Here is a 25,850-nt window from a genome sequence, read left to right on the forward strand (position 1 = left end):
TTAATGTTTTAGCTGTGACCATTACTACTATCACTAACTGCTTTGAGGGCAGCTTCAGACGCGGGTGCGCAGCGAGGGAAGGTTCCCCGGGGTCAAGAGGCCGACTGCCGGGTTCTGGTCTCCGCTCCACCTCGCGCTGTAAGGTCTGTGCCTCCTTCTAGGCTGAAAATGTCTAGCGTACACACCCCAATGAGGCGGTGGCTGCCTCACCGGATTAATGGATGAGGAAGCCTGGAACCGACCCTGGTTTACCAGCCCGCAATGAGTTGCTGTTTTTATGACCCCTGTTTGCTTCCTACAACTCCACTAGTAGGTAAGCGTCGAGGTGCGTGACCTACCGCCAGGTCCCCGCATGTATTGGAACCCGTGCCTCCTTCCACGAAAACACTGCTCTCACGGCGGGCGCCCACCTGACCCACTCGGTGGGCCTCCCGGGCCCGCCCAAACCAAAATGTCCGCCCTGCGCGCAGGCGCAACACTTGCTGCCCCGGCTCGAGACCCCGCCCCTAGTCTCGCGCACTGCCCGCCCCCCCCAGGACTGCGGCTCGGGACTGGCCTAAAGGCAGCGCGGGCTCTGATTGGGCGAGGCGTAGTCACGAGGGCGCCATTCTCTTCCGTGCTGTATTCTGCCTGGGCCTAGAGTTCTGGGAGGCTGCTGGGAAGGCGTTCCCAGCTTGTCGGCGCCTGCGAGCCGCTGCAGGCTCTTTCCGGGCGTGTAGTGCAGGTGGCTGCGCGTGGTGGCCCGCGGGGCTTTGAGTGGGCGGGGCCCTACACCAGCGATAGCTTTAAGGGGAGGAGTACTCGTCAGGGACGACACTGTGCGGGTTAATTTGGGAAGTGATGGTTAAAGGTCCTGGCTTGAGACTCACTTGTGTTGTTAATTTTGATGGGGGTAGAGATGGAAGCTGCTCCAGTTAACACTGAGTTCTCAGTCTGGAGAGGTAAAGACACTTGAATTGTAGGTACTGATTTTGTTCCGCTATGGGGGCTTTATTTTGGTCCCGTGTGCTTCCGTTTGAGCAGTCGGTGGTGGAATTACTAATTTATTTTTATTTTATTTATTTACTTTTTTTTGCGGTACGCGGGCCTCTCACTGTTGTGGCCTCTCCCATTGCGGAGCACAGGCTCCGGACACGCAGGCTCAGCGGCCATGGCTCACAGGCCCAGCCGCTCCGCGGCATGTGGGATCTTCCCGGACCGGGGCACGAACCCGTGTCCCCTGCATCGGCAGGCGGACTCTCAACCACTGTGCCACCAGGGAAGCCCAGAATTACTAATTTTTAAGAGCATCAGAGTTACTTGAAAACGGTGGTGAAGGGAGCAGAATGAGAGGAAAAGGGAGGAATTCCTTTTTTACCTCGAGGAGTTTCATTTCTAGATCGTGGCAAAAGAGAAGGTATGGGAGGCCTAACCTACAAACATATACCAAAAATTATCTGTGCAATATATTTTGATATTAGCTGGTGAGAGTAAAAGATTCCAAATGAAAATAACTAGGATGAGGCCTAACACGGACTTATTGCAAATGGAAACTTACCAGGAATACTAGAGGCAAAAGGTGCATAGCCTGGAATGTTGAAGTCCCTGTGATGTGCCTTGTCCATTTGAAGCAGGAAATCTTGCCCATTTGAATAATAATAATAATCTTGTCCATTTGAAGCAGGAAAACAAAAAAAGGTGAACTGAAGAAAATGAGTCTTTCCCCAGAGAGATAGAAGATGGGGAAGATGAGACGTCAGAAGATGAGGACCATGGCAGTAGAGGTGAGGTAACCTATGTACAGTGTGCAGCAGAGTAACTTAATGTCAACAATCAAAATCCAGAAGAAAGCAGTTAAACTGCATTGTTTGATCTGAAAAGTGGTTTTGTGAACATTTTCCGACTAGTTTTCCAAGCTCACCCTAAGCTCAATACCAAAATCTGACAAGGTCATTTTTAGAAAAGAACATTACAGACCACTCTCATGTGCATAGATGTAAAAATTCCAAACAAAATATTAGCAAACTAAATATTAGTGTTATGCAAAGAGAAAAGTACATTGTGACTAAGTGCAGTTTATTTGGGGAATACGAAAGTGTTCTTTGTTTGAAAAGTGATTTTGATTGCCTGGAAATACCGGTTTGAAAGAAAATCTCTCGATTCTTAAAATTGCTTCCTTAAATTCCATTAGTTTGTGTGTCCACCAAACATATGTTTCCATATTTATCCTTTCGGCAAATATTTAGGTCCCTAGTATGTTCAGTTTCTGGCTGGGAGCCTCTGCATTAGTAGTCCAATGTAGATAGGTTTAAGTTGGGCCCTAAAAGAATTGCGGTGGGTGAGTGGGTACACAGTTAATGAATATTGAATGCTTCATCTGTGCAGCCACTGTGCTAGGACTTGATGCACTATCTCATTTCATTCTCCCAGTGACCATGTTAGGTAGGGATCCTTAGCTCCATTTTATAGACAGGAAAAGAGATTTAGTCATTGACTAACTTGCTCATGGTTTCATGAGCTAATAAGTGACAGATAATAAGTGACAGAACCTGTGTTATGCATTTGGTTCTGCCGAATCCAAAGCCCCTACTCTTTCCTGGTTCATTTCTCAGTCTTTGCCCAAGCAGCTCTTTTGGAGAGACAGATAGGTATTCAATTGCCAATCTTTTGATATGGGGCTAAGGCTTTGTATTTGACTTTGAGTTCACTGTTGCAGTAGCTTATCTTTGTATAAAGTATCCCATTGTGTATCTTTTGCAATTTAAAATTTGTTTCTTTAAAACAAAGCAAAACTTAAACCCTAGGAAAGCAATTCGAATACAGACGCCTACATTTTTACATTTTTTCCCCCATTCTTTTATGGTTCCTCACCCACACCTAATTTGACTGCACTTTTTGAGCTTTATTGAGTATGTCCAAAGCGTTCACCTTTGTTTTACTAGATTCAATAACTTTTTGCATTAATCTGATTGGTTTATATGACATTTATTATGTAATTGAAACTGCAACTACAACGGTCATGTATAGGTTTGCGAACAAAAGACTGAGGCTTATTAAGGATACAGTTCAGCTTATACGATCAGAAATTTCCAGGTGTACTGAGTACCACTTAGTAGCCCATTAGCCGCGTGTGCTTTTTTTTTTTTTTTTTTTTGGCGGTACGTGGGCTTCTCACTGTTGTGGCCTCTCCCGTTGTGAAGCACAGGCTCCGGACGCGCAGGCTCAGCGGCCATGGCTCACGGGCCCAGCTGCTCCGCGGCATGTGGGATCTTCCCAGACGGGGGTACGAACCCGTGTCCCCTGCATCAGCAGGCGGACTCTCAACCACTACACCACCAGGGAATCCCCAGCCGCATGTGCTTTTCACACGCGTTTCATAGGCATCAAGTTAGTAAATCCTGTTTGGAATTGAGATGGCCATTTAATCCAGCCACAGACTAGCTTAATTTGACACAGTTAAGTGGACATAGATAGGAGAGCACCTACTGTACTGTGATGTCCACAACACAGTGCATTAACTCTCTATACCAGTCAGAGCCAAAAAATTCTTGGTGAATGCAACTTTTGTTTCAGAACCCAGACTGTGTTAGCTCAGAGGAAAATAGGAGTAGTCACATTAAATTTTCCTTAAACTGAGATGCATGTGTTATGGTTCTAGACTGTTCACACTGGCAGCCCTTGGTCATTCCTCTTTAAAATGTGATGTTTTCGGGCTTCCCTGGTGGCGCAGTGGTTGAGAGTCCGCCTGCTGATGCAGGGGACGTGGGTTCGTGCCCCGGTCCGGGAAGATCCCACATGCAGTGGAGTGGCTCGGCCCGTGAGCCATGGCCACTGAGCCTGTGTGTCTGGAGCCTGTGCTCCGCAATGGGAGAGGCCACAACAGTGAGAGGCCCACGTACTGCAAAAAAAAAAAAAAAAAAAAAATGTGATGTTTTCTCTGATTGGTGCAGCATATAGTGGAAGTATCACAGTTAGATTAACTTCTAGGCTAACCATACCCTACTGTGGGCTCGTTGAAATTATTTAATTCAAACCCTAGTCTCTTTCACGTGCCTTCCCTGATCCCATGTCATTCCTATGCCAGATGAACTGGTCCCTCATCTGTTTGCCTGTAAATATTGTTCATAGCCAGTAATGCTAATCACATATTATAGTGACTCTTCTCTTCCTGTGATGTGGGTTGAGGTCTGTATGTGTGTATGTGTGTATGTATATATGCACACATACATATACATACACACACACACCAGTTGTGTCTTTGCTGGGGCTGCCATAATAAAATATCACAGATGTATGGGTGGCTGAAACAACAGAAATTTACTTTCTCTCAGTTCGGGAGGCCGGATCAACTTGTTGGCAATTTGGTTACTTCTGAGGCCTCTCTCCTTGGCATGTAGATATCTGCCTTCTTGCTGTGTTTTTACATGGTCATCCACCACCCATAGTTCTTCATTTTCTCCTTTTGTATGTGGCGAGACTTCATTCAGTGTTCTGCTAAAATTTTCATCTTTAGTCATTTACTTTTATAATACTGTGCCCAATTTTTAGTAGCTCTGGGATGGGGATCAGTGGTGTAATTAGGAAGCATGAGGTCCAGTTTTGGGGCCTGGCTCTCATTCCTGCGTGTGTTTCAGGTGCCTGCGTGGGGGTCCTCTCCTTTGGTGTTTTACTTGAATGCAGAGAGTTGGGACTCTACAGACACACTGAGCCACCTAAACAGTAGTTGACTTGGTATGTTTTCCTAGGGCAGTAGCTTGCATACTTCTAGAAACCTAGATCCTTCCCTGTAGAGATTCTGATTTCAAAGCTCTAAGTGAAATCCAAGAATTTTCTTTTTCTCTTTTTTTCTTAGACAAGCATGCTAGGTAATTCTGGTGCTGGGAGCTCTTTTACTGCACACTGAGAAATTCTTTCTGGAGAAATCAGCACAGACGTTGACACGTGGGCCTGAGCAGATGTTGCACTTGCTGACTGTGCAGTGTGACTGTCGCCTCCTGGCCACAGAGGAGACATCTCTTCATTGTTGTTCTTCCTCCTCTAGGTTGATGTCCCTTAGAAAAATGGTAGGAAGATTACTACTGCTCCAGGAAATAAAATCGAGAAAAAAAAGTTTCTGGCTCCCATGTTTGCTGAGAAATTAATATCACCATGCAGGAAGGGAGCCACAGGGGCCAAGTTGCCAAAAGACAGGAGGAGTGCCATGCTCGAGAACCATGAGAAGTTACATGAGAACCCTGAGGAGGATGAAGGTAAGAACTGTGAGTTGTGTTAGGATGAGGGACGTAAAGAGTCCCCTCTGGGGACATCCCTGCTGGTGGCTGTCAGGGGTCAGCCTTACGTGCCATTGCACATGGCTCTCGAAAGGGTTCTGTGGAAATACCACCCTTGGCATCCCTCGCCGATTCTCCAGGCTTGGCTTGAGGAGTCCCAGTGGACATTTGACTTCTGCTGTCCACATGACCAGAATCAGAGTTTTCTCTTTGAATACTGTACACTCTTTCTCTCTTTGTGCTTATGAGCCAGGCAGGTTAATTGTCCCCCAGATTTCACTCTGAGTGATTTTTTTGTCCTGAGGGCGTCTATGTAACATTTTAAATGGTATTGCTTCCAAAGCAGTAATTCTTAGCATTGTTATGAAAATACAATAATACATTTTAAATTATTTCAAATAAAAGGTTAAAATGACAGCGAATTTTTTTCTTAGGTTTGTGTATACAGTCAGACTTATGAGCAGTTTCTCTGAAAGAACAACTTGTTTTCATTCTTAACAAGTCTGTGTGGCAGTAATTGATAGGGTGGGTTTTCATTTGGATTCTGAAAAAGAAGCCCTGTATCCTTCATGGGCCAGGGGGAGAAAAGCCTTTCCCCTGGGGGCAGAGGAAGATGAGCAGGATCATAAGGGTGATGACACAGGCTGTGAGGAAGAGGAAGGTCAGAATGACCTAAACCAGTTCTGTTAGTGATGGCCAGTATCAAAGAATTAGAGTTATAAGCGAAGCCATTGAGCAGGGCTGTTGAAGTTCTTTTATGAACTTGAAGAACTTTTCCTAATTAATTTATAAATGCTTTTAAAAGTATTCTGACCAGGCCTAACCCAGGTGTCTTGTGGAGAATAGGCACAGTGTAGGTATGGTATTTGTGGACAGTGCAAAAGCTCCCACTTTACTCATTAGTGGCACAGACAGATCATTAAAAATACTGTATTCTGGGGACTTCCCTGGTGGCGCAGTGGTTAAGAATCTGCCTGCCAACTCAGGGGACACGGGTTTGAGCCCTGGTCTGGGAAGATCCCACATGCCGTGGAGCAATTAAGCCCATGCACCACGACTACTGAGCTTGCTCTCTAGAGCCTGTGAGCCACAACTACTGAGCTCGCGTGCCACAACTGCTGAAGCCCGCGTGACTTGAGCCCATGCTCCACTGCAAGAGAAGCCACCGCAGTGAGAAGCCCGTGCACCACAACAAAGAGTAGACCCCGCACGCAGCAACTAGAGAAAGCCTGTGCAGCAACGAAGACCCAACACAGCCAAAATAAATAAATAAAATTATTTTTAAAAAACCCAAAGAAACAAAAAACTGTATTCTGGCTTTTGCCCACAGAGCCTATGAAGAAAGCAGCTGATAAATAGAAGGAGGAAATGACCAAACAGAATGCTTCCCCTGAAACCAAAAATCAGAAATTAGAAGGTAACTTCTTTGCTGTGTTTTAGAGCACAAGAGACACGTGGAGAATTTCATATTGGTGAAAACCAAATCTCTGTTAGCCCAAATGATGGACAAAGGGATTTTAATTGCAGCCTGGTGTTACAATATGCCAGATTCTTCAATGGATATTTTTTTTAGCGTCATTCTTTCTGAACTGTTTCTTTGAGTTCTCTCTCTCTAGTTTTTGCCTTTTTGTATGGCAGCTAAACCACCTGTAAGTTTCAAACTATTTGTTGGAAATCTGAATTTCAACAAAACTGTTGCTGAACTAAAAACTGGTCTTAGTGAATTTTTTGCTAAAAATGACGTCGCAGTCATTGGTGTCAGAGTTGGCTTGTCCAGGTAAATACTGATAAATTAAGGGTGTTGTTAAGAGTATCAGCCCAACAATTATTATTCTTGTCAGATCCTTTTGTTACTTGTTCTTCGCCCTTTATAAGATATTACCTCAGCCTCTTGTAGTTCAGAACGAGTATTTAAAGTCCTTCAGTGGCTCATTTAATACATCCATTATATTAAATTTTGCTATCCCATTTTTCCAACCAAAATACTAAACTAATCACAAGATCTTCCAAGTCTTTACAGAAACATGTTTTCATGATTTTCCAACTGTGAGCAATGTTATTTGCCTAGAATTATTTTAAACGAACACAGATTTAATCACAAAACCCCTAGCTTTGGTGGCAAATATAGGTTCTGTATCAGTTCTGCTTTTTTGCTGAGTTGAATTTCATCCTTTCTTACTTCTTTCTCATCAGAAGCATATGTCTTGGGTGTGAGCATGCTTATTTTATGGTACTCAGAATTTCTTAGGTAGAAATGAAAAGATAATAATAATAGTAAACATTCATTGAGTACTCACTGTACCAGGCATTGTTCCTTGTTTATTTAACTCATTGAATCCATAAGACAATTCTCAGCAGTAATTATTGTCATTATCCCCATTTTACAAAGGAGGAAGTTGAGGCACAGAGAAGTTAAGTGACGTACCAAATATCACACAGTTAGAAAGTGGCAGGGTCAGGATTTGAGCCCAGCATTCTGGCTCCAGAGGTAATGCCACAACTTTTGACACATTGCCCTGCTTACACTTTTTTTTTTTTTTTTTTTTTTTGCGGTACGTGGGCCTCTCACTGTTGTGGCCTCTCCTGTTGCGGAGCACAGGCTCCGGACGCGCAGACTCAGCGACCATGGCTCACGGGCCTAACCGCTCCGCGGCATGTGGGATCCTCCCAGACCAGGGCTCGAACCCGTGTCCCCTGCATCGGCAGGCGGACTCTCAACCACTGCGCCACCAGGGAAGCCCACTGCTTACACTTTTTGTTAACTATATTGTGAAATATTGTTGTGTTTGTAGTAAATAAAGATTCCTTTTGCATTAAAAAAAAATTCTTGGGACTTCCGTGGTGGCGCAGTGGTTAAGAATCCACCCGCCAATGCAGGGAACACGGGTTCGAGCCCTGGTCCTGGAGGATCCCACATGCTGCGGAGCAACTAAGCCGTGCGCCACAACTACTGAGCCTGCACTTTAGAGCCCACAAGCCACAACTACTGAGCCCGTGTGCCACAGCTACTGAAGCCTGTGGACCTTAGAGCCCGTTCTCCACAACAAGAGAAGCCACCACGATGAGAAGCCTGTGCACTGCAACGAAGAGTAGTCCCCGCTCACTGCAACTACAAGAAAGCCTGCAGGCAGCAACGAAGACCCAACACAGTCCCCAACACCCCCCCAAAAAAGAAAGAAATTTACTCTAATAGCCTTTGAGTTTGCCAACACGTTCTGTTTTAAGAATGATATTTTTGGGAATTCCCTGGTGGTCCAGTGGTTAGGGCTCCGTGCTTTCACTGCCGTGGGCATGGGTTCAATCCCTGGTCAGGGAACTAAGATCCCACAAGCCAGGGCTTCCCTGGTGGCGCAGTGGTTAAGAATCCGCCTGCCAGTGCAGGGGACACAGGTTTGAGGCCTGGTCTGGGAAGATCCCATATGCCACGGAGCAGCTAAGGCAGTGCGTCACAACTACTGACCGTGTGTGAGCCCGCAAGCCATAACTACTGAACCCGTGTGCCACAACTCCTGAAGACTGCATGCCTAGAGTCCGTGCTCCACAGCAAGAGAAGCCACCGCAATGAGAAGCCCATGCACCGCAATGAAGAGTAGCCCCCGCTTGCCGCAACTAGAGAAAGCCCACGCGCAGCAACGAAGACCCGATGCTGCCAAAAGTAAATAAATAAGTAAATTTATTTTCAAAAAAAGATCCCACAAGCCGCATGGCATGGCCAGAAAAAAAAAAAACCGATATTTTTGTTTCAATACACAAGTGCAATGGCTGTTTCTTAAAACAGAAATTCAAAAACGTGTCATTTCAAGTTTCATTTTTTATAGCTTTTAGTTAAATCTGGCCAGTAGTTAGAAAACTAATAATGATTTCAGCGGGTGAGTTTGCCCTGACTCTCAGTCCTTGCCCCAGAGGAGGGCTTCTCGACTCTTGCACTATTAAAATTTGGGGCCAGCTAATTCCTTGTTTGGGGGGGGGGCGCTGTTCAACAGCATCCCTGGATTCTACCCACTAGATACTAGAAGTAGTCCTCCAGTTGTGATGGCCAAAGATGTCTCCAGATATTGTCAGACTCACCCCAGGTGAGAACTGCTGCTCTCCAGTTACTTCATGGCACCGATATTGCCAGTTGGTGGAGCCTTGGTTTTAATTTGTAAAATTTGACAGCTGCGTTTGACTCAATGCTAATTTCCACTTTCACAGCCAGTGTGAGTAGCCAGCTGGAAGGCATATGCCTTTTGACTCTGCTTGTGTTTTTTTTTCCTTTTCGGCTGCATCTCTGTAGGAGATTTGGTTATGTGAATTTTAAATCTGCTGACGACCAGGAAAAAGCCCTGGAACTTAGTGAGACAAACGTCCTTGGATATGAAATTAAATGGAAGAAACCGAAAAGGGAAAGGAAACAAAGAAATGTATGCAAGCAAGGTAACTTGTTCAGAGATACCTGTGTACCTAGAAGACTCTGCATCAGACAGGAATATCGTATTCTTTCTTACTCTGTGCAAGCACTCCTCAGTTTCTAGCAAGTCGCCTACTTCCACAGCACAGACTCTGTCTGCCGTGCTCACTCCTTCTGCTCTAGCCGCACGGCTCACCTTCTCTGTCCTAATGTTCATGACTCATCCCCTGGCTACTGACAACCCATCCAAGAGTCTCAGCTTAAAGGTCACCTCTGCAGATCAGAAAAATTTTCCCTTACCCCCAGACTAAGTTAAGTCTTCTCTACTTGATGTTTTCATTTCCCTTTTTACTTTTCCTTCCTGACACTTACCACAGTTTGTAATTATGTGGCTATTTGTTTACTAGCCTTTTCCCCAACAAGACTACATTCTCAAGAGTGGAGACCAAGTTCGTATTTTCACAGCCAGCACATAGCACAGGCTGTTGTCACCCAGACGCTGTGTGCAAATGTCTATTTTCAAAAAATATTTTATTTATTTATCTTCCTTATTATTATTATTTTTTTGGCTGTGTCAGGTCTTAGTTATGGCACATGGGATCTTTGTTGAGGCATGAGAGATCTTTTTGTTACGGCGCGTGCGGGCTTCTCTCTAGTTGTGGCGTGCAGGCTCCAGGGCGTGTGGGCTCTGTAGTTTGCAGCGCATGGGCTTAGTTGCCCTGCAGTATGTGGTATCTTAGTTCCCCGACCAGGGATTGAACCTGCGTCCCCTGCATTAGAAGGTGGATTCTTTACCACTGGACCACCAGGGAAGTCCCCAAATATTGTTAAATGAAGGAATATGTACTACTCTCCAACTCTTTGAGAAGTATTTTTTCTCTCTTAGAGAACTCTTGATGCTTATGAGATCTAAACTCAGACTAAAAATACTCTTTTGTGTTTATGAAGATGGAAATGCCAAAACACTTTGGATCAAGAACTTGCCTGACAGAGTCACTCAACATGAATTAATAGAAGTGTTTGAGGATACTTTTCAAATCAGATTGGTGAGCAAGGATGGGATGAGTGAAAGGTATGCCTTTGTACCTTGTACTGAAAAAGAATATATGATAACAGAATTTCATTGTATTCTCCCAAATCACTCATACCGGATTTTAGAGAAGGAAAAAGTAGTTATCCAGCCTTTCTACCAGCAGGCAGAAAAAGCATCATAAATGGATAGCCAAAGGCTTCTAGAAGACGGTAGGGCTGTCATAGAGAAATGAAGACTTTATTCTATCAAGTACAAGATTGAAGATTAGAACTCATAGGTTATCTTCATCCTATCTCTCCAGGGCTGACTACAGGAAAATAACACCCTTGGTGACTTGTCTGGACAGGTACCAAAAGAGAACATTAACTTGGTCTGTTAGAATTATGTTGTAACCAATTAATGAAATACTGTCACTATGTATCTGGGCTTTGGTAGCCTAAGAGGGTGAATATGGTGAAATTAGAAAGGATGGAATAGAATGTATTTTGAAGGGATTCTCAATGTGGTAAAAAATGGGTATCAGGATTACAGATACATTTGAGCTAAATTTGTTGGTGTAGGTGAACTCTAAAATAATCTATGCCAGTGTATTCTGATGAACATAATCTCTGGAAAAGAATCCCACAGATTTAGAAAACAAGTCTGAAAAGATAAATCCCAAATTGTTAGCAGTGTTTACTGTGAGGAGGTTTCGGGGCACTCTGCTGGGCTTGCATACTGTACCCCAAAATTAACTCAAAATAGATCAAAGACCTAAATGTAAAAGCTAAAATAGAAAACTATGAAGAAATACAGGAGTCAATCTTTGTGATCTTGGATTAGAGTCTTGCACAAGCAATAAAAGAGAAGATTGAGAAGTTGGGCTTTATCAAAATTAAAAACATTTGTACTTCAGAGGACACTATCTAAAAAGTCAAAAGAAGCTCTACATCCTGGGAGAAAATATTGCAAATCATATATATGAAAGAGACCTGTATTTGTAAAAGGTATATAAAGAACTCTTATAGCTCAATAATTAAAAGACAACCCAATTAAAAAATGGGGAAAGGACTTGAATGACCGTTTCTCCAAACAAGGTGTACAAATGGCCAATAAACGTGTAGAAAGATGCTCAACATTAGTCACTGAGGAAGTGCAAATCAAAACCATGATGTGAAGCAGGGCTGAGTCAAGATGGTGGACTAGGAGGATGCAGAATTCGCATCTCCGCACAACTAGGGAACCTACCAGGCACCGTTGGGGGATCACGGACACCTAAGGGGATGGGAGGAACTGCTAGCAACCGGCTTGTGGGATATTGGTGCCCAGGCTGGAGGTCGGGCCTGAGCTCCTGTAGTGGGAGCTCTGAGTCCAAACTGCTGGACTAACAGAGGACCTCTGTTATTAATTGGAGTGAGGCCTCCCATGGGTCCTAATCTCAGCACCAAGACCCAGCTCTGCCCAACTGACAGCAAACTCCAGTGCTGGATGCCTCAGGCCAAACAACCAGGAAGACAGGAATACAGCCCCACCCATAAAAAAAAATGACAGAAAAATATGTTACAGACGAAGGAGCAAGATAAAAACCCACAAAACCAAATAAATGAAGATGAAATAGGCAACCTACCTGAAAAAGAATTCGGAGTAATGATAGTAAAGATGATCCAAAATTTCGGAAACAGAACGGAGAAAATATAAGAAACAGTTAACAAGGATCTAAAAGAACTAAAGAGCAAACAAACAGTGATGAACAACACAATAACTGAAATTAAAAATACCCTGGAAGGAATCATTAGCAAAATAACTGAGGCAGAAGAACGGATAAGTGAGCTGGAAGATAAAATGGTAGAAATAACTGCCAGGGAGCAGAATAAAGAAAAAAAAATGAAAAGAATTGAGGACAGTCTCAGAGACCTCTGGGACAGCAGTAAACGCACCAACATTCGAATTCTAGGGGTTCCAGATGAAGAAGAAAGAAAGAAAGGGACTGAGAAAGTATTTGAAGAGTCTATAGTCGAAAACTTCCCTAACATGGGAAAGGAAATAGTCAAGTCCAGGAAGCGCAGAGAGTCCCATACAGGATAAACCCAAAGAGAAACACGCTGAGACACATATTAATCAAACCATCAAAAATTAAATACAAAGAAAAAATATGAAAAGCAACATATAACATATAAGGGAATCCCCATAATGTTAACAGCTGATCTTTGAGCAGAAATTCTGCAAGCCAGAAGGGAGTGGCAGGACATATTTAAAGTGATAAAAGGGAAAAACCTAAAAGCAAGATTACTCTACCCAGCAAGGATCTCATTCAGATTGAACGGAGAAATTAAAACCTTTACAGACAAGCATAGTTAAGAGAATTCAGCACCACCAAACCAGCTTTACAACAAATGCTAAAGGAACTTCTCGAGGCAGGGAACACAAGAGAAGGAAAAGACCTAGAAAAACAAACCCAAAACAATTAAGAAAATGGTAATAGGAACATACATATCGATAGCTACCTTAAATGTAAATGGATTAAATGCTCCAACCAAAAGACATAGACCGGCTGAATGGAAACAAAAACAAGACCTGTATATATATTGTCTACAAGAGACCCACTTTAGACCTAGGAATGTATACAGACTGAAAAAGATATTCCATGCAAATGGAAATCAAAAGAAAGCTGGCGTAGCAATTCTCATATCAGACAAAATAGACTTTAAAATAAAGATGATTACAAGAGACAAAGAAGGACACTACATAATGATCAGGGGATCAATCCAGAAGATACAACAATTGTAAATGTTTATGCACCCAACACAAGAGCACCTCAATACATAAGGAAAATGCTAACAGCCATAAAAGGGGAAATCGACAGTAACACAATAATAACGGGACTTTTAACACCCCACTTTCAACAATGGACAGATCATCCAAAATGAAAATAAATAAGGAAACACAAGCTTTAAATGACACATTAAACAAGATGGACTTAATTGATATTTATAGGACATTCCATCCAAAAACAACAGAATACACTTCTCAAGTGCTCGTGGAACATTCTCCAAGATAGACCATATCTTGGGTCACAAATCAAGCCTTGGTAAATTTAAGAAAATTGAAATCATATCAAGTATCTTTTCTGATCACAATGCTATGAGACTAGATATCAATTACAGGAAAAAAACTGTAAAAAATACAAACACATGGAGGCTAAACAATATGCTAACCAAGAGATCACTGAAGAAATCAAAGAGGAAATCAAAGAGGAAATCAAAAAATACCTAGAAACAAATGACAAAACACGACGACCCAAAACCGATGGGCTGCAGCAAAAGCAGTTGTAAGAGGGAAGTTTATAGCAATACAATCCTACCTCAAGAAACAAGAAAATCTCAAATAAACAACCTAACCTTACACCTAAAGCAACTAGAGAAAGAACATAAAAAACCCCAAAGTTAGCAGAAGGAAAGAAATCATAAAGATCAGGTCAGAAATAAATAAAAAAGAAATGAAGGAAACAATAGCAAAGATCAATAAAACTAAAAGCTGGTTCTTTGAGAAGATAAACAAAATTGATAAACCATTAGCCAGACTCATCAAGAAAACAGGGGAGAAGACTCAAATCAACAATTAGAAATGAAAAAGGAGAAGTAACAACTGACACTGCAGAAATGCAAAGGATCATGAGAGATTACTACAGGCAACTGTATGCCAATAAAATGGACAACCTGGAAGAAATGGACAAATTCTTAGAAAAGCACAGCCTTCCGAGACTAAACCAGGAAGAAATAGAAAATATAAACAGACCAGTCACAAACAGTGAAATTGAAACTGTGATTTAAAATCTTCCAACAGGGCTTCCCTGGTGGCGCAGTGGTTGAGAGTCCGCCTGCCGACGCAGGGGACACAAGTTCGTGCCCCGGTCCGGGAAGATCCCACATGCCGCGGAGCGGCTGGGCCCGTGAGCCATGGCCGCTGAGCCTGCGCGTCTGGAGCCTGTGCTCCGCAATGGGAGAGGCCACAACAGTGAGAGGCCCGCGTACCACAAAAAGAAAAAAAAAAAAAAAATCTTCCAACAAACAAAAGCCCAGGACCAGATGGCTTCACAGGCGAATTCTATCAAACATTTAGAGAAGAGCTAACACCTATCCTTCTCAAACTCTTCCAAAGCATAGCAGAGGGAGGAGCACTCCCAAACTCATTCTACGAGGCCACCATCATCCTGATACCAAAACCAGGCAAGGATGTCACAAAGAAAGAAAACTACAGGCCAATATCACTGATGAACATAGATGCAAAAATCCTCAACAAAGTACTAGCAAACAGAATCCAACAGTACATTAAAAGGATCATACACCATGATCAAGGGAGATTTATCCCAGGAATGCAAGGATTCTTCAATATACTCAAATCAATCAATGTGATACACCATATTAAGGAACTGAAGGATAAAAAACATGATAACCTCAATAGATGCAGAAAAAGCTTTTGACAAAATTCAATACCCATATATGATAAAAACTCTCCAGAAAGTAGGCATAGAGGGAACATACCTCAACATAATAAAGGCCATATATGACAAACCCACAGCCAACATCGTCCTCAATGGTGAAAAACAAACCATTTCCTCTAAGATCAGGAACAAGACAAAGGTGCCCACTCTCACCACTGTTATTCAACACAGTTTTGGATGTTTTAGCCACAGCAATTAGAGAAGAAAAAGAAATAAAAGGAATCCAAATCAGAAAAGAAGAGGTAAAACTCTCACTGTTTGCAGATGACATGATACTGTACATAGAGAATCCTAAAGATGCTACCAGAAAACTACTAGAGCTAATCAATGAATTTGGTAGAGTAGCAGGATACAAGATTAATGCACAGAAATCTCTTGCATTCCTATACACTAATGATTAAAAGTCTGAAAGTGAAGTTAAGGAAACACTCTCATTTACCATTGCAATAAAAAGAATAAAATTCCTAGGAATAAACCTACCTAAGGAGACAAAAGACCTGTATGCATAATACTATAAGACACTGCTGAAAGAAATTAAAGATGATACAAACAGAGAGATATACCATGTTCTTGGATTGGAAGAATCAACACTGTGAAAATGACTGTGCCACCCAAAACAATCTACAGATTCAGTGCAATCCCTATCAAACTACCAATGGCATTTTTCACAGAACTAGAACAAAAAACTGCACAATTTGTATGGAAACACAAAAGACCCCGAATAGCCAAAGCAACCTTGAGTAAGAAAACCGGAGCTGGAGGAATCAGGCTCCCTGACTTTGTAGTATGGAAGTATGTACTCCCATACTACAAAGCTACAGTAATCAAGACAATATGGTACTGGCACAAGAACAGAAATACAGATCAGGATAGAAAGCCCAGAGATAAACCCATGCACATATGGTCACCTTATCTTTGATAAACGAGGCAAGAATATGCAGTGGAGAAAAGACAGCCTCTTCAATAAGTGGTGCTGGAAAAACTGGACAGCTACGTGTAAAAGAATGAAATTAGGACACTTCCTAGCACCATTCACAAAAATAAAGTCAAAATGCATTAAAGACCTAAACGTAAGGCCAGACACTATAAAACTCTTAGAGGAAAACATAGGCAGAATACTCTATGACATAAATCACAGCAAGATCCTTTCTGACCCACATCCTAGAGAAATGGAAATGAAAACAAAAAAAAATGGGACCTAATGAAACTTAAAAGCTTTTGCACAGCAAAGGAAAACATAAACAAGACGAAAAGACAACCCTCTGAATGGGAGAAAATATTTGCAAACGAAGCAACTGACAAAGGATTAATCTCTAAAGTATACAAGCAGCTCATGCAGCTCAATATCAAAAAAACAAACAATCCAATGCAATAATGGGGAGAAGACCTAAATAGACATTTCTCCAATGAAGATATACAGATTGCCAGCAAACACATGAAAGGATGCTCAACATCACTAATCATTAGAGAAATGTAAATCAAAACTACAATGAGGGGGCTTCCCTGGTGGCACAGTGGTTAAGAATCTGCCTGCCAATGCAGGAGATACAGGTTCGAGCCCTGGTCTGGGAAGATCCCACATGCCGCAGAGCAACTAAGCCCATGCGTCACAACTACTGAGCCTGTGCTCTAGAGCCCACGAGCCACAACTACTGAAGCCCGTGTGCCTAGAGCCAGTGCTCCGCAACAAGAGAAGCCACCGCAGTGAGAAGCCTGTGCACCACAATGAAGAGTAGCCCCTCTCTCGCCATAACCAGAGAAATGCCCGTGTGCAGCAACGAAGACCCAATGCAGCCAAAAATGAAATACATTAAATAAATAAATTTATATATAAAAAAACTACAATGAAGTATCACCCCATACCGGTCAGAATGGCCATCATCAAAAAGTCTACAAATAATAAATGCTGGAGAGGGTGTGGAGAAAAGGGAACCCTCTTGCACTGTTGGTGGGAATGTAAATTGATACAGCCACTATGGAGAACAGTATGGAGGTTCCTTAAAAAACTGAAAATAGAACTGTCATATGACCCAGCAATCCCACTACTGGGCATATACCGTGAGAAAACCATAATTCAAAAAGAGTCATGTACCAAAATGTTCATTGCAGCACTATTTACAATAGCCAGGGCATGGAAGCAACCTAAGTGTCCATTGACAAATGAATGGATAAAGAAGATGTGGCACATATATACAATGGAATACTATTCAGCCATAAAAAGAAACGAAATTGAGTTATTTGTAGTGAGGTGGATGGACCTAGAGTCTGTCATGCAGAGTGAAGTAAGTCAGAAAGAGATAAACAAATACCGTATGCTAACACATATATATAGAACCTAAAAAATATGGTTCTGATGAATCTAGGGGCAGGACAGGAATAAAGATGCAGATGTAGAGGATGGACTTGAGGACACGGGGAGGGGGAAGGGTAAGCTGGGATGAAGTGAGAGAGTGGCATGGACATATATACACTACCAAACGTAAGGTAGATAGCTAGTGGGAAGCAGCTGCATAGCACAGGGAGATCAGCTCGGTGCTTTGTGACCACCTAGAGGGGTGGGATAGGGAGGGTGCGAGGGAGACGCAAGAGGGAGCGTATATAGGGATATATGTGTGCATATAGCTGATTCATTTTGTTATACAGCAGAAACTAACACAACATTGTAAAGCAATTATACTCCAATAAAGATGTTAAGAAAAACCAAAACGAAACAAAACCATGATGTGATACCACTGCACACTTGTTAGAGTGGCTGTAATAAAAAAGACAATAACAAGTGTTGACAAGGATGTGGAGAAATCCGAACCCTCACTCATTGCTGGTGGGAATGTAAAGTAGCACAGTTGCTTTGGAAAACGGTTTGGCAGTTTCTCAAAATGTTCAACATAGAGTTGTCATACGGTCCAGCAATTCTACTGTTAGGTATGAATCCAAAAGAAGTGAAAACGTATATCCACACATTTCTACAAATGTTTGTATCAGCTTTATTCATAATAGCCCAAACCGGAAACAACCCAAAATGTCTTAACAGCTGATGAATGGATAAACAAAATGTCGTATTTTCATGCAATGTAATGTTACTCAGCCATGAAAAGGAATGAAGTACTGATACATGCTACAACCCAGATGAATCTCAAACATATTAGGCTAAGTGAAAGAAGCCAGACACAAAAGATGGCATATTTGTATAATCCCAGTTATGTGAAATGTCCAGAATAGGCAGATTTACAGAGACAGGAAGTAGCATAGCGATTGCCTGCAGCTGGGGGATGGGAGTGAGTTGGGGGGGATGAGGAGTGACTGGGGCTGGGTGCTTAATTGTCCTAAAATTAGATTATGGTGATGGTTGTAGAATTCTGTAAATATACCCTTGTACACTTTAAATGGGTGAATTTTATGATTTGGAAATTATATCTCAGTAGAGATTTAAAAAAAAAAAAACAGTGTGTGTATGTGTGTACATTTGCTTTTATTTATACAGCATGTTGCCTCTAAGGATAGAAATTGGGCAGAAGGAAGACTTCACTGTACCCTGTCTACCTTTTGCATTTCGAATCTTGTATGTGCATTACTATTTCGAAAGACAGTACAGAAGAGTACTAAATGTTGACGTCTTTCTTCTCTCCCCTACCTTATCCCCACAATTGCAGGATTGCCTCTATTGACTTCAAGTCACAGGCCGATGCAGAGAGAGCCTTGGAAGAGAAGCAAGGAACAGAGATCGGTGGGCTTGCTGTAGTTCTGGAACTTGTCGGAGCAAAAAGCCAAGGCCAAGATGAGAGAGACTGGAAAAAAGTGCAACTGGCGAAGTAAGGGTGTGACAGCTCGGTAGATGGAGACTCGCCAGGTTTCCCAGAGAGGGGCTTGTATGAGGTTAGGGGCACTTGGCACTGTTTTTTTTTTTTTTTTTTTTTTTGGCAGCGTTGGGTCTTTGTTGCTGCACGTGGGCTTTCTCTACTTGTGGCGGGTGGGGGCTACTCTTTGTTGCAGTGTGCGGGCTTCTCATTGTGGTGGCTTCTCTTGCTGCAGAGCATAGGCTCTAGGGGCACGGGCTTCAGTAGTTGCAGCACATGGGCCGTAGAGTGTGCAGGCTTTAGTAGTTTCAGCATGTGGGCTCAGTAGTCGTGGCTCACGGGCTGTAGAGCGCAGGCTCAGTAGTTGTGGCACGCGGGCTTACTTGCTCTGCGGCATGTGGGATCTTCCTGGACCAGAGTTCGAACCCATGTCCCCTGCATTGGTAGGTGGATTCTTAACCACTGCACCACCAGGGAAGTCCCACTTGGCACTTTTAAATACAGTTTCTCACTCTATCAAAAAGGTGTAAGTCATCCTCATAATTCTGTCAAGCTAATAAGTATTGTCCTAATTAACTGTAACCTCGATGCCTGCAGAAGACATGGCACTTTGAGAGACATCAGTTTAGTTCCCCCTTTTGGGGTATCTTCTAGGATTCTGTTTCAACAAGCTCTTAAACCTGTGGTTTCAGAGTTAGATATTTAATTCTCTTCAAGTTGTGTTTTTTGTTTTTTTGTTTTTTAAAAAATTTTGGCTCTGTTACGTGGCTTGCGGGCCACGGCAGTGAAAGTGCCGAATCCTAACCACTAGACCACCAGGGAACTTCCTCAGGTTTAAAGACCCCAAACCTAATCTGCCTAATCTGACTGCTAGACGTGGTGGCTTATACAGAAAAAAAAAAAACAATAGAATTTACCATGAATATTTTTAAAAATCAAGAGATTTCACATAAAAAACTGGATTTCCAGCTTCTTTTGCTACATCAGAAAATCTGGTGGCCCAGAGGCTGCATCCCTACACGTCCACAGGCGTCTGGAGAGAGGCAGCTGCTTCCCCTCAGCTGTGGCATTTGCTCTGCTGGCTACAACCCTACTGTTCCGGCAGTTCTTACCAACCCTGAAGGAGTGAACATCACGCTGACACTTTGAAAAAATAGTTAATACTTTTTTTTTTTTATCACAAAGCCATATATTTTTCTTCTTGGTAAAGATATTTTTATATGTCTTATGCATTTGTCTCTTTCAAAAGTGGGAAAATGAAAGTTAGAACAAGAAAACCATGGACTTCAAGAAAAATGGGAGAGAGCTTATTTCTTTGGAGGAAAAGAACGTTCCTTCATATTTAATATGCAAACAAAGTCTGTCTGTGTCAAGAGAATGTGACCTAAGACACCATTATGAAAGCAACCATCGTAGGAACCATGATGAATTTACAGAAAAGCTGTGTGATAGAAAATTCAATGAACTGAAAAAAAGACTGAAATTTCAACATGATTTGCTTTTGAATGTGAATAAAATAACTGATGCTGCTATGAAATGTAGTACATATTAAGCGAGAAAATTGCCCGGGCGGCCAAACCTTTTGCAGATGGTGAGTTTATCAAGGACTGTCTGTTGAGTGCAGCAGAAAACATGTGCCCTGAACAGAGACAAGCGTTTTCCAACATAAGACTAACTGGTAGTGTTGTTGCCCAGCATGTTGACAACACGACTGAGAACTTGCAGGACAAGTTGCAAGAAAAAGCCGAATCATTTGTGGCTTTTTCCATTGCAGCTCAGGAAGGAGTGGATGGCAATATCGACCCCCACGTCGGTGTATTTATTCGTGGTGGCAGTGAAACTTTTGATGTGACCAAAGAACTTCTGGACATGGTCCCCATAACAGGCACAACATCAGGAAATGAATTAGCTTTACATGTTGAGAAAAGTCTTAAAACATTTAACGTGGACTGGTAAAAATTGGTGAGGATTAGCACAGATGGTGGCTCTGCAGTGGTTGGTGTTAAAGAACTAGTTGCAAAACTGAAATCTAAAGTGTCAGGGCTGGGCTCCCCTGGTGGCGCAGTGGTTAAGAATCCACCTGCCAATGCAGGGGACACGGGTTCGAGCCCTGATCCGGGAAGATCCCATGTGCCATGGAGCAACTAAGCCCGTGCGCCACAACTACTGAGCCTGCACTCTAGAGCCCGCGAGCCACAACTACTGAAGTGCGCACGCCTAGAGCCCATGTTCCACAACAAGAGAAGCCAGTGCAATGAGAAGCCTGCACACCGCAATGAAGAGTAGCCCTCGCTCACTGCAACTAGAGAAAGCCCGCGTGCAACAATGAAGACCCAATGCAGCCAAAAATAAATAAAATAAATAAATTTATTAAAAAATAAAAATAATAAAGTGTCGGAGCTTTGCCAAGACACAGAACTAAAGTCTGTGCACGGCCTCATTCTCCAGGAGTCACCTTGTGCTAAAAGGTTAAAAATGGTAGTTAAGGGCTTCCCTGGTGGCGCAGTGGTTGAGAGTCTGCCTGCCGATGCAGGGGACATGGGTTCGTGCCCCGGTCCGGGAAGATCCCACATGCCGCAGAGCGGCTGGGCCCGTGAGCCATGGCCGCTGGAGCCTGTGCTCTGCAATGGGAGAGGCCACAATAGTGAGAGGCCTGCATACCGCAAAAAAAAAAAAAAAAAAGCAGTTAAAAAACTACTATGTCATGGACAGAGTAGATTATACCATAATCTGGATACGCTCCCATGGCTTGGACTGCAGAAAGTTCGGTGCTTTGTTTAATGAGTTAGATGCACCATATGGAAGCATGTTCTGCTCCATGGAACTTAAGTGGCTGAGTTGTGGTGTGGTCCTAAGGCAGTTTTTTGAACTGTTGGAGGAAATTAACTTTTTCTTGTCTTCTAGAGGAAAATCTGTGCCTCAGCTTACAAGCAAAGATTGGGTCAGAAACTTAGCCTTTTTGGTTGACATTATGACATATCTAAACATGTTGGATATTTCTCTGCAAAGGCGTTCTCAAGTGGTGACACAAATGTATGATTCAGTTGGCTCATTCCTAGTGAAATTGTGTCTTTGGGAGACTCATTTGGCAAGGAACAATCTGGCCCACTTTCCTACCCTGAAATTAGTTTCTGAAAATGAAAATGACGGCTTGAACTACATTCACCAAATTAAGGAGTTGAAGGCTGAATTCCAAAAAAGGTTCTCTGATGAAAACTTTATGAGAATGAACTAATATTGGTCAGTTCCCCTTTCTCAATTAGTATTAATAATGTGATTGAAGAGCTACAAATGGAAGTTATTGAATTGCAGTGCAATAGTATACTGAAAGCCAAATATGGTGATGTTGGGATCCCAGAATTCTACAGATATCTTGGGAACGGTTACCCTAAATATAAAAACCATTGCGCAAAGATTCTGTCCATGTTTGGAAGTATTTATGTTTGTGAGCAGCTATTTTCTTCTATGAAACTAAAGAAAACTAAATGTTGCTTCCAGTTTAAGGATTCAAAGATGAATGTGCAACACAGGATTCACAGCCTGACGTTGATTGACATCTTGGGGCATAAGAAAGGCGTGTCAGATTTTGAATTTCAAATCTGAGGAGTAATAAATTATGGAACTTTGAATAATTATTTCTATTTCCAAATTATGTTTTTTCAATGTCAGATTTAAAGTATAATCTCTGGCATCATATGTTTGTACCTTATAACATATAAAATAACATTTGATTATATCCTGAACGCTTATTTCTCCTATACTTTGCTTTTCTGGCGCTTAGGTTATTCAAGTTTATAAACCTGTGCCCTAAAAGCAGCCACATTTTCCCAAAAGGCACTTGTGAGCCAGCGATGTGAACCAGGGAGTCAGCTGGATGAACGGAATGTTTAGATGCCTCATGCAACCCTGTCCCCTAGGATGACAGACGTGCCACAGTGATCATGGGGCTCAGGCCAGAGTAACCCGCTTCCTTAGACAGAGCTGGGGCGGCATAGCCAATTCTGGCCTCTAGGCTTCTTTTTTGGTGTTTCCATTTTGCATTTAAACACCTTTCTTTTTTTTTTTTTTTCTTTTTGCAGTACGCGGGCCTCTCACTGTTGTGGCCTCTCCCGTTGCGGAGCACAGGCTCCGGACGCGCAGGCTCAGTGGCCATGGCTCATGGGCCCAGCCGCTCCGCGGCATGTGGGATCTTCCCAGACCGGGGCACGAACCCGTGTCCCCTGCATTGGCAGGCAGACTCTCAACCACTGCGCCACGAGGGAAGCTCTGAACACCTTTCTTTTGAAATTTCAATATTGTTGGTCAGCTCACAGTCAGTTGTGTCTGGACCTGGGAGGCCATTCTACCTCTTACAGACAAGGATGGGCATTCCTTTGGCATCCTGGTCACCCCAAGGGGATGCAGAATGGGGTGTCAACATGTCTAAGAGCTTATGAGCATTTTTCCAGGGAGAAGGCCCATAGCTGCCTTCAGAGTCTTAAAGAGGTCTGTGATCCAAAAGGTGTTTTTCTACTGTGAAATTGGGACAGGACTCCTCACTGTTGCAGAAACTATATCTTGAAAAATTAGTCACATTATAGAAATGATATGTACTTTAGAACATTTGGGAACTCTAAAGAAATAAAGGGAGGGCTTCCCTGGTGGCGCAGTGGTTAAGGATCCGCCTGCCGGGCTTCCCTGGTGGCGCAGTGGTTGAGGGTCTGCCTGCCGATGCAGGGGACACGGGTTCGTGCCCCGGTCCGGGAAGATCCCACATGCTGCGGAGCGGCTGGGCCCGTGAGCCATGGCCGCTGAGCCTGTGCGTCCGGAGCCTGTGCTCCGCAATGGGAGAGGCCACAACAGTGAGAGGCCCGTGTACCGCAAAAAAAAAAAAAAAAAAAAAAAGAATCCGCCTGCCAATGCAGGGGACACGGGTTTGAGCCCTGGTCCGGGAAGATCCCACACGGCGCAGAGCAGCTAAGCCTGTGCACCACAACTGCTGAGCCTGCGCTCTAGAGCCTGTGAGCCACAGCTACTGAGCCCGCATGCCACAACTGCTGAAGCCCGTGTGCCTGGTGTCCGTGCTCTGCAACAAGAGAAGCCACCGCACTGCAACAAAGAGTAGCCCCCGCTCACTGTAGCTAGAGAAAGCCCACGTACAGCAACGAGGACCCAACACAGCCAAAAATAATAAATAAATAAAAAGAAAAGCAATAAAGGGAAAAACCTATAATCTCAACAACCAGAGGTAACCCCTATAAATATTTAGGTATGTTTTCTCCATCAACTTTCTGTGCATTATTTTATATGGTTGAGTACATCATGTATTCTGCTGCCTTCCCCCTCACTCCCTCACTTAGTAAACTCTAAACATCTGTCAGTTCTTCCAAGCTCACGGTTGAGTTTATTTGATTGTGTCAGGTGTGCACTGATGGGCCTTTGACAGCCAGAGTGAGTTCTCTGGGCATCACGTGAGCCACAAGGTTGATTTCCAGGGGTGGGATTCCTCTTCCATTCTGCCAGGCTCTGCAAAGGCCAGAGAACTACCCTGTTGTCTAGGGAAGCAGAGGCAGATGCCACCTGCTGACCCTCAAGGCAGCCTTCCAGCGGAGGTCCTGGGACCACTACTGAGGAGAAGCTTAGCTGAACAGCCACAGCAGAGCAAAGAGGGAGATGGGGGCTTTAGGACGAGGTCTCACCCATGGCTCCAGTCTTGGCTGGGCCATCAGTGCTCCCCGAAAGTCTTCCATTTCCTTTGTCCCATTGTCCCTATGACCCCCTATTCTTCCTACAAGTCAAACCAAATTTACCAGTCTTCTCTCCTTCTCATTCCGTAACTTCACCTCCTAAATAAAAGCCATTTGAGAAGGACCCCCTCCTCTCCTGTTCACCTTTACACACTTGCCAGGATCTGTAGCCTCCTCCCTTCCTAAGGTGCCTTCTCCCTGCCCATGGCCAGTCCCTCCCCCTGTGCTCCGGTCTCCATCCCTGCCTCTGTAGGGCTTTCCTCCATCCTCTACCTTTCTGTACTTCTGGGATTTTTGTTTGTACTGGCTGCTTCCACCAATATTTTTTTTAGTTTTCTGAATTTTTTAAACATTGAATACTTTTTGAATATTCACATAGTTCAAAATCAAAATAATACAAAAAAGTATATGGTGAAAATTATTGCTTCCTTTCCAGCCCACACTCATGTTCACCCTTCACCTCTCCTCCATCTTACTAGTTTCTTGTGTTATCTTTTTTTTTTTTAACATCTTTATTGGAGTATAGTTGCTTTACAATGATGTGTTAGTTTCTACTTTATAACAAAGTGAATCAGCTATACACATACATATATCCCCATATCTCTTCCCCCTTGCTTCTCCCTCCCTCCCACCCTCTGTATCCCACCCCTCTAGGTGGTCACAAAACACCGAGCTGATCTCCCTGTTTCCACCAATATTTAAACATGCCCATGTCTCTGACACACTCTTTTAAATTTTCTAATTAGGAGGGGATATGGAAACATATGTATATGTATAACTGATTATATTTGTTATAAAGCAAAAAAATAAAATTAAATTAAAAAAAAATTTTCTAATTAAAATGTTAAAATTAGGACACACGTTTACTAGTTCAAACTTTAACAGGTGTAAATTGAAAGGCCTCCTCCCCCATCCCCTAGCCACCTAGCTCCTTTGTATGGATGTAACCAGTGTTATTGGTTTCTTGTGTCCTTCCACTGTTGTGCATGGTCAAGGAATCATGTTTACGTTATTTTTCCCACCTATTTTTTTTTTACACAAAAACCTCATAGGTTATACAGGTGTATAATAGGTTATACAAGTGTAACCTATTAGTACCTTGCTTTTGTTTTTTCATTTAAAGTATCTTGGAGATCATATCAATACAAAGAGGTGCTTTGTTTGTTTTTACAGTTGTA

The 25,850-nt window shown here is 43.0% G+C and overlaps 1 long non-coding RNA gene across 5 annotated transcripts; it reads left to right on the forward strand.

Moving 5' to 3' along the window:
- Positions 1–634: 634 nt before the first annotated feature.
- Positions 635–20,580, forward strand: LOC309809598. Of its 5 annotated transcripts, XR_014294879.1 has the most exons (6): positions 635–724; positions 1,661–1,768; positions 4,614–4,710; positions 5,021–5,228; positions 6,580–6,666; positions 18,803–20,580. It is a non-coding gene; the product is annotated as an uncharacterized lncRNA (long non-coding RNA). The 5 variants fall into 5 exon arrangements; XR_014294880.1 differs by lacking the exon at positions 18,803–20,580 and having other exon boundaries at positions 6,580–7,777; XR_014294881.1 differs by lacking the exon at positions 18,803–20,580 and having other exon boundaries at positions 636–724; positions 1,664–1,768; positions 6,580–7,777.
- Positions 20,581–25,850: the final 5,270 nt, after the last annotated feature.

This window comes from Mesoplodon mirus (assembly GCF_964341445.2).
Source record: "Mesoplodon mirus genome assembly, chromosome: 8".
Taxonomy (NCBI): domain Eukaryota; kingdom Metazoa; phylum Chordata; class Mammalia; order Artiodactyla; family Ziphiidae; genus Mesoplodon; species Mesoplodon mirus.